Here is a 15487-nt window from a genome sequence, read left to right as displayed (position 1 = left end):
TGCCACTGAAGGAGACCAGAACTCACAAGAGTCTATATGACAAGGGAAAGCCAGGCAGAACTGAGAGACATAATCGGGAGGTACAGGACAAGTCTTGATGCCTCTGGAGCCCCAGTCAAAGCTTCCCAGGTTTCTAATATACCTCTAGGGTAGAAACCACTGCTCTGCACTCTGGTGTCCTGAAAAATCTTACCAAGAAAAGAAATGGCAAAATGAATGAATGGTGGAATGAACAAGACATGTGGCTCCAAATATTATGCCTATGCTGATGATACTGCGACACGTAAGCGACAAGACTTCCTTGGATATGATCTCTTGGCCTTTGTGAATGTTCTTGTGCCACTTAGCTGCAACTCCAAGAACAACTTGGGTTTCTAACAAGTAATTATTGAGTGACTGACTGGTGGAATCTTGTCCTTTTTAGGCCTGGCATCTCCTAAGCTCTATCGCTATGTATCTAATCTTCAGCTAGACTATCTACACATACTTCAGACTGTGTGTACTGGCCTGCGTGCACATCTAGCGAAAATGTATGACTCTTACCTCATTATCTTTTGTGTAAAAGTTGAGGTTTTAACACTAGTCTCTCAGTCCTGAAGCACCTACTTTGTCTCCATGTTTGTGCAGATGGTAAGGATGAACCTTTGCCAAAGCCCTGTCCCACAACACCCTTCAGATTTGAGAAGATTCAAACGTGTGACATACATTTCTTCCAGGTGACAGGCCCAGCAAATTGTCACTTATTTTGAAGAGGATGTTTTGGCTTGTTCTAGACCACTGAGCACTTAAAATTTTATAAATAGAGTAGATCTGTGTCTCCTACAGTTTTGTCCACTGGAGCCCACAAATATTATTAACACCCTAATATACTTGTCACTTCATGGTAATCTGTTCTCATACAGTGTTGTAATCTATATAAATCAGTGTTATTTTTTTACTATTTATTTATTTATTTATTCATAATTCTACTGATAAACAGCAATGAGACAGTTTCAAATCAAATCGCTAGGACAGTTTCAATAACTAACATACTGCATACATTCTTCTTAGTGGTTAATTGCTGTACAAGATGCTGACTTGAGATCCTATTTACAAACACCATTAGAACAAATCATTCTACTCATTAACAGAATGTAACTATATATCTATCCTAACCACTTTGAATACACAGAAACGAAATGGACATTCATCTGTATCCCCTTTTTTTGTTAAGTTCTGTTATTTGAATATTATAGGTGTGTAAACTCAGCAAAATATTCTACAAGAGTCCAGTAGCCCATAATAGCATTGGGTCTTCTGTTTAACTGGCAAAGTCAGAAATTGTTGACCTGAGTCCCCCACAGCTCAACATAAGAGCATGGCTTTACTTCCTATAAGAAATCAGCATTATATTTTGAATGTTCAAGTGCCCAGGTCTCTTTGAACTATATTTTTTTAAATCATATAGATAGATAGATAGATAGATAGATAGATAGATAGATAGATACTGATTGATACAAAGTCTCGCTATGCAGCTTGGACTCATAGTGTCCCTTATATTTCAGCCTCCCCAGTAGTGCCGGAATTACAGGGATGCAGCCCCACACCTAGTTTTGGTGGCCAACACCACCAAGGGGCCAGCATGGCATGCAATACCAAGGATCAAAACCAAGTCCTGGCACTTGCCAGGCAGGTGCTTAGACTGCCGAGCTATCTTGCCAGCCCTTTTTATTTTTTAAAGAATACAAAATAGTAATAGAAAAAAAAATAGCATTAGATATGATACATAATTTCATTTAACAAAGTAATAAGAAAAAGTAGCAAGAATTCAAGGATGGTTGCTGTATTGCATGATGTCTTCAGATTGTCTCTGAACTATACTATATCAGAGGATCAGAATTAATATGGTATTTACTGTACTTACCTCCTGTTCTTTTTATGGAAATTTTTCAGCTAAATAATGGAGAAGCAATAAAGTACCATTTTAAAGTCCTTAATAAATAAATGGATGAAGGCAACAATTTTCAATGGACACTAACAACAAAAAAAGGATAAAGTAGATTTTATAATGCATTTAAGAGGCAGAAAAAGACACATCTATTGTTTAATCTTAGCTCCACTGAAAAGAAACCAGTACACATTATGTCCCCCAGCTATCACAAATATAGCAATAGGAAATATGTCCTCTTCCTAGCAGTTCAGACTAATTTTTTTTTTCCGGTACCGGGCATTGAACTCAGGACCCTGTGCTTGCCAAGCAAGCACTTATTCTACTGAGCTATCTCCCCGGCCTCTTGGCCTAACTAAAATGAACATATATCTGATGAATTCTAGACCTAATGACCAGTTCATATTAAAATAAAAGGAATAAAATAACACAGTAAAGCATATCAAAAGACAACAATCTTCTGGATGTAGAATGTGAGAAATTCTATAGAACAGTGATCCAGTTCCTCCCCCAAATAGACAGTACGGGCTAGAGGTCAGTGAGATACAATAGGGTGGATCAGTTTGCGTGGAGGAGATATAATAACTAAACATAGCATACTGAGTTTGAATCTTAAACAAGCCAGCTGCAAAAGGCATTTTTTGAAACAAATACAAACATTTTAAAAGAGCATGTATCACATGATATTTAGGAAACATTGCTATTTATGATCAGGTGTGATGATGACATAGTGGTAAAGTCAAAGACAATATTCTGTCAAATGATCTGAAATTTATTTTAAAACATTCAAGCCAAGAGCCAATGAGATAGCTCAGCGGACTAAGCACCTGCTTAGGCAAGCTCAGGGACCAGGATTCAATCCCCGGCATCACATGCCACACCATCCACCAAGTCGGGGCATGGTGGCATATGCCTGTAATCCCAGCGCTGAGGAGGCTGAACACAGAAGGATCACTACAAGTCCGAGCTATGTAATGTATATTGCTTTTCATTCATTTCCCACATTTTCCTATGTTCTGCTTCTTCCCTGAATGAAATATAAGCTAATATGGTCAAATGTAACACCATGTGGCAAAACATGTCATAAAGTATACTGCAGATTGTAATATAAAGCACCAGAGAACACTGAGAAAGGAATTAGGGTTTGTTTGTTTTCTATCGGACACTAGTGATAGTTTAATCAATGTGTATCTGGTACTTTTGCTAGTGGAGCTCACACCAAAAGCACAAAGTCCCATTGCAATATCCACGAACCAGACATGAACTCGGGTGCCTCTCAAGCTTTGAATGATGGCAAACGGGTAGATCTTCCTGCCTGTCCTTTCAGATTTCTTAAGAAAGCTACTGGTTCTGAAACAATTTAGTTCAGTATGGCAGGCCTGCCCTGAAGATGGTTTCACGCATGTGTCTTACAAATGAACACATGATATAGAAACCAAAATTCTCAGAAATAGAGAATATCTTTGGATATCATTCCATCTCGAAATATCTGAATTTCCTCCAAATGATAATGTGAAACTTTCCTATGATATGATCTATTAAAAACCAAGGCCTTCAGGGTCAAACTGATGCACAAACATTTAAAAACACCACTAACACAACATCTCCCTACATAGCTATATAATTAATCTAAGATTTGTGGTCCACAGTGTGTCCACAGATTGCAGACCTGCCTGGGTTAAACCACAGTACTGAAAAGACCTTTTAAAGATCCAAACAAAAGCAAAATGAAGAAAACTACAGATCCTAATCACCAGCTTTACATAAATACACTTCTAGGTGTACACCCCCTTATCAAGTCTACTTTAAGATATTTCCCCACCAGTAGGTAAGTGGGTAGTTAGGGTGTTATGCTAGGTCACATGCTAGCTCAGACTTTCTCAGTGTCTGGTAGTTTTAAAAAAGAAACTCCAACTGGTTCATGATGAAACAAGAAAAAGATCAATACAAAAGACGAAGTAGAGACTGATTTCCTTTCATAACTAAAAACTTTCAAGGGTAGCCGGGTTTCAGGCCCAGATGAGTCAAGGGACACAAACACGACATCAGAGTGGTTCCTCTGAGTGGCTCTATTCTCAGGCATGCTCTGTCCCAGGTCCTAGCACTCCAAGGATGAGTTACTGTCTGCAACCACACAAGAGGAAGTGTTACATCAAAATGCTGAGGTTCAGTCTGATGAAATAGATACATAACCTATTTTTGCCCCTCCACTAAGAGAATTCATTTTGGGACATGGCCACATGACCACTTTGGCCAACTGTGAAGACTTGTGGACATTCGTTCCTCTGGTTGGCCAGCCTGAGTCCCATGTCCATCCCTGGACTGGAAAGCAGACCTCCGCCAAAATCTTATGACAGTGTAGGAGTGATGGTAGCCAAAAGGCAAGCAGAGTGCTGTCAGGAAAAACAGGGGAGATAAATGCAGGGCAGCTCATTTACATTATGCCAGACATATTACTTCATGGTTTGTTGTGCAGAAAAAAGCTGTTGCTAACACCAAGTTATTTTGTTCATTCATCATCTAAGATCATTCCATAGCAATGTATATGTTAGGCACAATAATAGTACTTTTCAGAAAGTACCCCTGAAAGAAAACTGTACATCATGATAACCTCCTAAGGTACTATAACTTTTTTAATTCCCTGGGACTTACCAACGTATAAACCCAGCCTTCCCACCTTCTCCTTCCACAATAAGTACAAAACGAAGCTTACTACAGGGAAGAATAAAGAAAAAAGCACAGATCTAAGAAGTTGTCAGGAGCCTCAAAGTGCTGAATTTGAAGAGCCACATGCAGTCTCTTATCCCAGCAGAGGTCCTGTCAGGAACTGCTCTGCAAGTTGACTTCAGAGTCTAGTTTCAGCCCATGCTGGAGGTCAAGGACCCGAACCATTTTATTGGCTGTGAAAGTCCCAGAACTGAGCACAATCCTGGTTCATATTAGGAACTCAATAAATAAATAAAAGCTACCTGATCTCTTGAGTTTGGTTTTTAATTTTGATGAGCTACTCAAAAAAAAAAAAAAAGAAAGAAAGAAAGAAAAGACTTAGAAAGAATGACATGATCAAAAAACTAAATAATAGCAATTGCTGGTGAGGATGTAAAGAAACATAAAGAGTTTCTTTCACACTTTTAGTGAGAAGATAAATGAATACAGCCACTATGTAAATCAGTATGGCTATCCTCAAAAAATAAAAACACAAATCCCATTTGTCCTAGCTGTCCTTGTTCTAAGTATCTTCCCAAAAGAGATAAAGTCATCAACTACAGAGATATTTGCCTACCCATCTTAATACCACCACAATTTATAATAGCCAGATTTGGAAATGGTATATATGTTCACCAACAGATGAATGGCTACAGCAAAGGTGGTATTTATGCACAGTGGAGTACTGTTCTTCCATAAAGAAGGACAAACTTGAGGCACACCCAGGCAAGTGGATACACTTGAGAACACAATGTTAACTGAATTAAGTCAGACACATATGCTTAGTTATCACATGGTTTCCCTCGTAGGAATTAGGGAGAAGTTCAAATAACTCCCCAAATTGTCTATCTAGTTTCAAAAATATTTTAAAATAAAAGTTAAGAAGAGCTGAGCTCCGACCTCAGCCAAGCTTGCTGCCAATATGCTATCTGTAGCAGGTGCAGATCACATTATCACCATGGATCTACATACTAAATTCAGGGGGTTTTTTATATCCCAGAGCACAATTTGTATACAGAGCCAGCTGTCCTGAATATCTCTGAGTAGCCAACAAAAAAATAATTCTCAGCTTTTGGGGGCCTGCTGGTTAGTTCAGTTGTTTAAGTGCCTGCACATGCAAATGCAGTCAGGCACAGGATACCATGGTTCAATGCCCACCTCCACTTGCATTACCACCCTTAAGGCAGCCTGAGCCAGCCAAAAAAAAAAATCACTGTGAATATCTCTGAGTGAGAAATTGTACAGTTGTCTTGCCTGATGCTGGTGGAGCCAAGAGTTACCTCCATCAAAAACGGGTTGAATGTGGACTTTGATTCACAAAGAGCAAAAGAAAGCCAGTGAAGTGGACTGTCTGGTGCTGGTGGGAGAAGTGAAGGATAGGGTGGCTATCCTTGGGGTTGACACTGTGGCACAATCTGCCACGCAGCTGACAAACTTCTCTCAGCTGGTGCTACCAGAGTGTATGCTATCTTGACTCAGGGGATCTTTTCTGGCTCAGCCACTTTTTGCATCAACAAGCCATGCTTTGAAGCAGAAGTAGTCACCAAACGTCAGGAGGACAAGACGAAGTGCTGCTCCATGGTACAGGTGACTGGCATCTCCTTGATTCTAGCAGGAGCCATCAGAACTCATGATAGGGAATCTATTTCCTGCCTGTTCAGTCATGCCCCTTTATAACAGTAACTTCTGAAGCTTTTAAAACATAAAATCAACCCATCCCATCTTCTGTTGGTACTTGGTGACAAATCTGGAAGGCCCAGCTTGCTCCAGGGTAGCTTTGCACATCCCATATCAGATATATTAGCGTTTACCCTAAATTGGAAAATGCCATACTGAGACTCACTGCTGGGGGCTCTTGCCTGCATTGCCTCATTCTGCCTTGATGATTCTGTGAGCCCTGCAACTTTTTTTCTCTTTTTCCAACTTTGCATTCATGTGTGTGGTGGTCTGAACAATGACTCTCAGAACGTTGAATTCATATTGTTTTCTTTGGTGAAGTTCTGTGACATTTCTACTTTTTTCTTCTATTATTCCGTATTCCCTTTAAAAAATAAAAAGTAAAAAAGACAAGTTTCAAAAAAATAAATAAATAGAATAAAATAAAAGTTAAACTGTTTCAATTATACTGCTAGTTTCTTTTTGTTTTTCATTGAAAATAAAGTTTGTCCTTTTACTTTGTTTCTTCTTTTTAAAAGCAACTCTTTTGGTGTCCAAAACTCCTGCTATGAGTAGCATTTTGGTCATTCTTTCAAGATGATGATATACAGTACTATGTATTAACCTTGGTTATTCTCTAATTATTGTTATGAAAAGGAGTTTTATTTCATAGAAATAAAGTTTTTATATTTTCTTTATTGATATCTACTTATACTACATTAAAATGAAAAGTATTTTTAACAAGAAAAAAAACCTAATTTGAAGTGGCTTTTGTCTATTTCAAACATAGTAAAGAGGAAAGAGTTTCGGCAGTTTACTAAGGGTGATTCACATTTGTGACCACGTACGTTCTCATTTGAAATGATGAGCCCTTCCAAGTCCTCATTTGGAGACAGGGCATTAATACTATCGTGATATAAAAACAGAAGCTCCTAAAAGTTAGTGCTAAGCTGAGATAGCTAGCAAATTATACCACTAAGATTAATATTTTTACTTCTGACCTCTAATACACTTGTCTAATCAACACATTTTTGTACCCTACTTGGTGTGTAACAAATCTAAAATCTGGGTCCATATGTAAAGAGTTGAACAAGATTCCATGATTTTCAAACATTTCACAGCAACAGAACCAATTTTTGAACATAATATTAACCAAAACCTGAATTTAGATAGATGACAGACAGACAGACAGAGAGACAGATAAATGATAGATGGGGGGGAGAGACAGACAGACAGAGAGAGAGAGAGAGAGATGAGAGAGAGACAGAGACAGAGGGACAGTCAGGCAGACAGACCCACAGACAGACAGACAGACAGACAGACAGACAGACAGACAGACAGACAGAGACAGAGACAGAGACAGAGACAGAGACAGAGACAGACAGATCTGAGTTTTGCCTGGGTGAAGAAGGAGGGAGTCCATTCTTAGGGTCCTACAACAGTTTTGTGAAGTCCTAAAACTACTAAGTAAAATTTTCTGGCCCTTTAGTTTCCTTCCGGTTCTTGCTGGACAAGGACAGGAAGAAAGAACTGGCTGCAAGGGAGGATATGCGTGGCCATCATCAGCCATCACTGGTGACCTTCTCCATTGGATTTTGGATAATGCTGCATAGATTCAAAGGCTCCATAAGCCAAAGGGTGGAGCCCTGCAATGGTTAATTTTGGAGTTTGGTTTTGAGGGATTCTTGTTTGGGTCAGTTTTTAGTGCCTCATGTGAAGGGGTTGAGAAATCCTATGTTAAACTTCTCAGCCTAATATTAAAACCCTTCGTAACATTGCTAACTTCTCCAAACCTGATTTCTCAATACTCTTCAGATCACCAGCAGAGTAGGCCACCCTCTGGCACTTTCAAATGACCTACATGATGACAGCGATGGGTGGTCCTCTCTGCATGTGTCTAAAAGTCCTGGTGATATTTTTTGGAGCAAGAGGCTCTTGCATTAAGGTTTGAGGGTCTAAAGTGGACTTTTCACTTAAATACTCAACTAGAAGAATGGTTGAGAACGCCCTGAGTACTGTGCAGAAACATGAAATATTAGAAAAATGGAAAGAGTGTTAATGGAAGCAAAATGGTCTAAAGCACACAACACTATCCAGTAAGCAATGGATGCTGAAGTATTTGTCATGACAGCCATAAAAAGCAAATGCAATGCAAACAGACCAGCCTCAAAACTGGGTGCCTACCCTCCAACCTGTTTCCAGTAGCCAGTATTCAAAGTCAATTTCAAGCGCATAACTTCCTTCAATAAACCAAAAATACTAAGACCCCAGTTTCCTGGCACTCAGCCAAACCCCATCCCTTCTTACCTATTCAAAACTTCAAAATCCTTACAAGTTTTAAAATAGACTAAATATGTCTCTGTAATTTTTTGTATGGTTTAATTATGTGTCCATTCAATTTAAATGTCATTCAACACACATATACTGAGGGTCCTTGCAGTGCTAGACATAGTGTTAGACCCTGAAGATTCAGAGATCAGGAAATTGTGGCATCTTCCCAAGACAGGGCCAGGTTTCCTGGGACAGAATGACATATAGACAACGACATTTGTAAGGAAGTCCATGCAGAAAGTTCCATAGGAGCTCAACAGAAGAGGCCCTTAACTTTGCCAGGAGACACTCTCGAAAGGGAAAGATTTCTAAAAAGGAAGGTTAAACAGGAATTTCAGATGGCCTTCAGAAGAATATCTCAGGCTCAAGGAATCACATGTGCAAAGGCATCTAGGCTTTGAAAACACAGCCTTTCTGAACAATTAAGGAAAAACCATGAGGGTTGAAGGCAGAGCAGATTCAAGAGGGCCTCATGCCTTTTTGAGATTTTAAATGGGCAACAGATAAATCTGGAAGTGTGTTGATCTGATTTGTTTGCTTTGCCTGTTTGTTTTGTTTCTACATATGCAGAATGGATGAGACTACAGCTAGTATGGCTAGTTTTAGTAGGTTGAGCCATTCAGTCAACAAGACTCAGGGACACCCACATTTCCTTTCCTTCCTGAGCTCATATGACAGCCTCACTTCTTACCACTTCACAAATGAGATGAGAAGTAACATCTCTCACTTCAAGGTTGAGACATTTAAAGAGCTGGCAGCCCCTCTATACTTCTTTTCCTGTGCTGTAGTGACCTAGAAAGGTCCCTGTTGATGAGATACTGATAAAACAATAAAAATTAAAACAATGGAGAAATCCTAAAGCCTAAAGCTTTTCTTTAGAAATTCTGAAGAAAGCTCTCCCACACCTCTCAGCTTACCTCTGCAAACAACACCAGCATTTGCATGAATAAAAAATAAACTTTTAAGCTAAGGGTGTAGCTCAGTGGTAGAGCACTTGCTGAGTATGGGCAAAGTCTTGGGTCCATTGCTAGCACTACAAAAATACATTCATACATACATACATACAAACATATACACACAAACCTTTGTTTGTTAATCTTTTTTGTTTCATTTTGTGTATTTGGTACAGGGTCTCACTATGCAGTTCATACTCATAGTGATCCTCCTGGTTCAGCCTTGCCAGCGCTGGGATTACAAGCATGCACCACCACGCCTGGACTCTGGCTCTGGCTCAGGACACTTGGGGGGCAGGGCCAGCTTGGCATTTGGGACCAGGGATCAAACCCTGGTCCCTGCACTTGCCAAAGCAGGCACTTAGTCCACTAAGCTATGTCACTGGCCTGCTAATGTAAAGTACTTTAAGTAAAACACTTAATGCCTATTACCAAAGAAAGACTTTGGCTACTGAAGGGTTGGGGCTGAGAAACACTGATGAATCAGAGGGGAAGCCTGGCCAGTACACAGCTGGGAGTGAGACTGGATGGATAGACTGTCACAAAGGGAGTCATCTGGAAGGTTTCATGGAATAGGTAGCCGCGGTTAGAGTCCTGAAGATTGTCAAATTGAATTTGAAGAGGTCATGGAAGTCATTAGGCAAGTGGTTGAAAGGAGCATCGCAAATAGGCCCGCTTTAACGGGGAAGTGCTTGACTTCTCATGGAGCAGGAATCTATAAAAGGATGGTGATAGCTCAAGTTCCATCTGATTGTTTTTCCAAGTGAGGAAGATCGAGCCTGGTTTGTTTTTTTAACAAACCATATTTTTAGTGGAGTCCATTATGAATCTTACATTTTTCAAGCTGTCTCAAAGCTTATTTTATGTTGACATATTTCAAAGCTTGCAAAATTCTTACTCAAGCCGAGAAGGGAGTTCAAAATGAAAGGAGTGCAGAGACAAGAGCATTACTTCATAGCCCCCCCCCCTTCTAAAGAAGAGAGACCTCAAGAGAGAAAGGCTCTTGAGTGGAATCCCTCATGTTATCATCCTGCTATTTTGAAACACTCCTGTTTATAGTAGGCCCTGCTCAGTGAGAATTCATTGCAAACCAAGTGGCCACCTTCTACTCAGTGCTCTCTTCAGAGCCCTATTTAGAATAAGGTACCCATTCTACCTGCTACTGGACAGATCCAGAACTGCAGCACAGATGGAGCCTTGAGGACTGTCACCTCATGTATATCAGGGCAAAACAGACACCCTCAGACTTAGCTGTCTCGTTCATTTGAACTTCCAATACCTGCTCCTAGTTCACTTGTTCAACCATTTATTCAATCAATGTTCGAAGAGAAACTGCCACATGTAGATGATACCACACACTGATTTCGGAGGGAGGCCTCACAACGGGTTGTTTTTGTTGGTGTTCTTGCTGTGACTGTTGTTGTACCCAAGATGGAACCAGGAGCTTGCATATGCTAGGCAAGTTCTGAGTTCCACTCCCAGCCTCAACTACTTATTTCTTGTCAAATTGCAAACTAACATGATAGCCATGGTTGAACACATCTGCCTCACCTTCCACGGTGTCAGTGCCAGTGATGGGACTTCTCAAAATCTGGTCACTCCTCCGAAAGCCTAATAGCTCACTGGTCTATTCATCTAGTGTTTGGTCACCTTGGCTTTTCACACAAAAGAAATGGGAGCAAAAGTTCATTCGTTCCCCCCGTGCCAGCACACTGCTTGCACTTTGTCTTAACCATCAACCTAGTGATTTCACAAAATTCAGAACCAGATTTGGTGGCCTGAATAACCCCAAAATGAGCTCTCATGAAGGATGAAAATAATTCTCCTAAAACTTCATGACTGGCAGGCTGAGTTTTGTCATCTGAAATAGCCAGAGCAGTGATTCCTTTCTCTGCCTCCATTTAGCTTCCAAATCCACTTGGGTGTGATACTAACTGGTAGAGATTGAGGTTGAAGCCCGTAGTAGAAACATGCTCTTCTTCAAAGGCATTAAAGAATAAAAACTAAAAATAAAATGGCTTCAGCTCAGAAAATCACTAGCTTATCATAAGAAAGAGTATTGATTTATTTTTAACTATTTGCATTTTCATGAGTTCCATAAACCTATACATAATTTTTACCATGACAATAAAATACACTAACTTTGCAGAAGACCTACCATAGACAACCAAAGCTGACGAATGGAATAATGAGTAATTAAGGGTGCCCTCCTGGAGGGCTCTATCCCTGGGTTTTTCTAGTACATTTTATGGTTTGTTTTATGTAGGATCTGACTTATTTGCAGGCACTGTTTTCGAAAGCGAAAAACATTTATTTGGGTTTGCTTGCCAAAAAATTGCCTTGCAAAGTACACTGTTGTTCTTGGGGATTTAATTGCACTGGCATCATCATGGCTTAAAGCATCTGAGTATTAAGCAAACTTGACCTGTGGCACTGGGGCACTTGCTCCTCTCCAGCTGAACCTCAGGTCGGTAGGCCACACTGCAACTTCCGTAAACAAAAGCCAACATCCCTCTGAAACATAACTCTGAAGCTGTCCTCACACACCAAAATTTAAAGATCTACTGTTTGTTGTGGGTAAAACTTTTGCAACCTCCCCCCGAACAAAATCCCAGCATTCTTATTTTCTACTCCCTGAGTAAAGTGCTTTCCCTGGAATTAGCCCCTGGAAGTGAGTGCTGATGTATGGAACTGAGTCTTCCTAATGTTTTCTGGGGCTGTGTTTAAAAAGATACAAGATCGCTAAGATTTGAAGAATCAGCCAAGAATTTATGTGCAACACTACAGTATTACAGTTGGAAGAAAAACAAGATGCTCAAAACTAGGAGATGGTTGAGGAGATCGCATTCTAACTCCCTATGATGAAATATAAAGTACTCTTTAAAATAAGAGGTGGTGGCACGTGCCCTTAATCCTGGCACTTGGGAGGCTGAAAACAGAAGGATCACTACGAGTCCAACCTACATAGTGAGACCCTGTAGACCCCATACTAAATACATCATAAAATAAAATTAGGCCAAAAGAATTTAAGTACAATGGGAAAATGAGCAGTATTTACATAATCAAATTCACATTATAAAATTTAAATATTTTTTAATGAGCAGAATATATTTATTGAGAGAAAGAAAGCTCCTGTCCCGAGAGAGGGACAGGAGGGGGGAGCCGAGTGGGTAGTTCCCCCTCTTAAATAATATTTTTGAAATATCAGTACACAAAGTTCATATGTATAGGATGGTCTCTATTATGTGCAGAACTAGAAAATAAAATGCTCCCTAAAAGTTACAGGCTAAAATGTGCATCACCGTGATGAGGTGGTGGTAAGAGTGAACATGGATGTTGGGAATATTTATTCTGTTCTTTTTTTTTTTTAATTTTGTAAGTTCTCCACAGTTGACATGCATTCATTTCATACTTTGTTGTTGTTAATGATGTTTGAATATTAAAGCAAAGGAATAAAACAGAATCTGTCATCCTGGAAGTCTGCCTAGTTGTCACCATGACACCTCAATGTCTAGTTTGCTTTAAGAGTGTGATCCTCAGATTATCCAGTGACTTTAGGCACTAGAGAAAACATGAAATTTGGGAGAATTAGAAACATGAAGGATTTTAACTTGTGATGGCTGTTTGGGGTTTTTGTTTTGTTGGGGGATTTGGTGGGGGGGTTGGTTTGGTTTGACATGGCTTTAACATGAAGTTTTATGTTGCTAGGCTGGCCTCAAATTCCTGAGTTCAAGCAGTCCTTTTGCCTCAGCCTTCAGATCTTTGAGACCACAGGCATGAAGCTCTGCACTGCCACTATTGTTCTACATATAGTACTTGGCAGAGCTGAGGGTATAGCTCAGTAGTACTGTGCATACTTAGCCTGCATGAACCCCGAGGTTCAACCCTCAATTGAAAAGGTAGTAATAGCAATGCAATAAATAAAGTACTACATATGGGGAGGGAGGAAAGAACAATCTAAACAGGAAACTGTCACAAAGAGCAAGCTGTGAAGATGCCTCAGTAGTCTAGTGTGGTATCAAGCCAATGGTGGCAGGTTTTAAGTCACCGCTACCATCTACATGTCCAAGAAAAATATCCTCAAAGTACACACGCTTCACTCATGCACCCCAGTGGTAATGCCTTTTTTAAGGGTATCTGATTCCTGGGTTTCCAAACCTGGACCCTCTTACTTAATGCTTAAAGCAATCAAATAAAGCTTGACAAACTCCCATACTATAAATAACCTTTCCTGCCCTTTCCCTATTAAGATAGGCAAATAGACACTGGCTAGCAGAGAACATGAGCTTTGCCAGGCCTCTGTGAGCAGTCAGAAAGCCCACAGCAATGAGAATTAGGCAACTAAGTCCCGAGCCTTTTTCCATATTCTCCAAGATAGGTGAGAATTTCCTACGGGCAATAAGAATAAATGAGTTGAAGTAGATAATGACTTAAAAAAGAAATACTCTGTTCTTAAATCTGCTGTACCTCTAAATCATTAGATTTTTTTTTTTAAGGAATAAAGAAAGAAAGTAAAACATGGAAAAGAGGCCCCTTGTGGTTACAAAAATCACATAGCTATGTTATGAGGACCAATAAAACTATTAGCTATTGGCCCAAAGCCAAGAATCCATTAATGACAGACTGGTATCTATCCAGGAATGTAAAATGTTTTACTAAATAAACAGTAGAGCAGGAAACATTCAACTTCTGTCATTATGTAAAACTCAACTGTGATTCTATCCTGAAGTGGAACAGCGAGCAGGCCAGATCAAAAGGACAAAAAGAAGTCGAAGGCTCAGCAGCAGGTCCCTGGTGCCAGGAGGAACCAAAATTAAAAGAGTCCACGGCATAGCCTACAAAGCCTGGTAAGAAAGCACAGTACTACTGTGAGTGAGCCCAATCGTGGCATTTGAAAACCAAATGAAAGGAGACACTTGTTTAGAAGGAAGTGGAGTTAGCCACCTGGGATAATAGTAGGTAATTAAACTATAATGACTGATTTTTACAGCTTTTCAAGGCCATACAAACAAAAGATTAAGGCTAATTGAAATATGAGATTAAAATAACGATTACTATTTGTTACTTGAGGCTAACTACAGCTTTCTCACACATACATAACATACATATTTCCTTGGTGCAATGAAATCGCTTGGAAAAATCATCAATCCATATGCTACACATTCCCTGAAAGCCTAAAGTAATAAGAAAGCAGTATAGCTCTTCACTACTCTTAAAACATTTAGGACTTTGTGTGTGTCCAATAACAGGACCTCTTACATGAACTTTGTGTTCATGTACACTACAGGGAGTGGTTTTCAATCTGATTATGCTTAAATCAGTATTGGCTTTTACCAGGACTGAAAACTTTATCTAACTGAAGAATCAGTTAGGGAGGTTTAGGAAAGATATACAAATTTCAGTGTCATTTAAGTATTTTCAAATGAACAAGGCAGTCTCCAAACAAGTTATTTGGACTAAAACAATCACATTTAACTAAAGAATCCACAACTTGATATTTTCCCCTACAATCTCTGCCTGACTCCTGACATGAATCTATTGTATAACATCTATATTCTCTGGAAGGCTTTCATCCTAGAGGATCCAAAACAAAGTAAACAAAAAAATTTGATGAGACCTGTATTATACTTTGAAAAACACTAAAAGCCCATGATGTACTGCTCCAAGCTCCTCTATTTGTAAGGCTAGACCATTTTTAGGGCATAATTTTTCACTGTCAGATAAAAACTCAGTTACATATTGTATGACTTAGGGAAAATAATGGAGCTAGGGACAGCCTTCAACTTTAAGATGTGAAAAGAATCAGAAAGCAATCGAAGCACATTGGCCAAGCAATGGCCGTGACTCATCCACATGGCTGACACTGACAAAGGTTCTACAATCTGAGGTACAGGATTTCAGGATAAATCCTGAG

The 15487-nt window shown here is 39.6% G+C and overlaps 1 pseudogene; it reads left to right on the top strand.

Annotated features, from left to right (window-relative positions):
* Window positions 1–228: 228 nt before the first annotated feature.
* On the top strand, window positions 229–6310 carry LOC101563719 (annotated as a pseudogene).
* Window positions 6311–15487: the final 9177 nt, after the last annotated feature.

The sequence above is a fragment of the Octodon degus genome, unplaced genomic scaffold (assembly GCF_000260255.1).
Source record: "Octodon degus isolate 3935 unplaced genomic scaffold, OctDeg1.0 scaffold00134, whole genome shotgun sequence".
Lineage (NCBI taxonomy): Eukaryota > Metazoa > Chordata > Mammalia > Rodentia > Octodontidae > Octodon > Octodon degus.
Note: the sequence above shows the minus strand (reverse complement) of the source record. Positions and strands in the feature narration are given on the sequence as shown.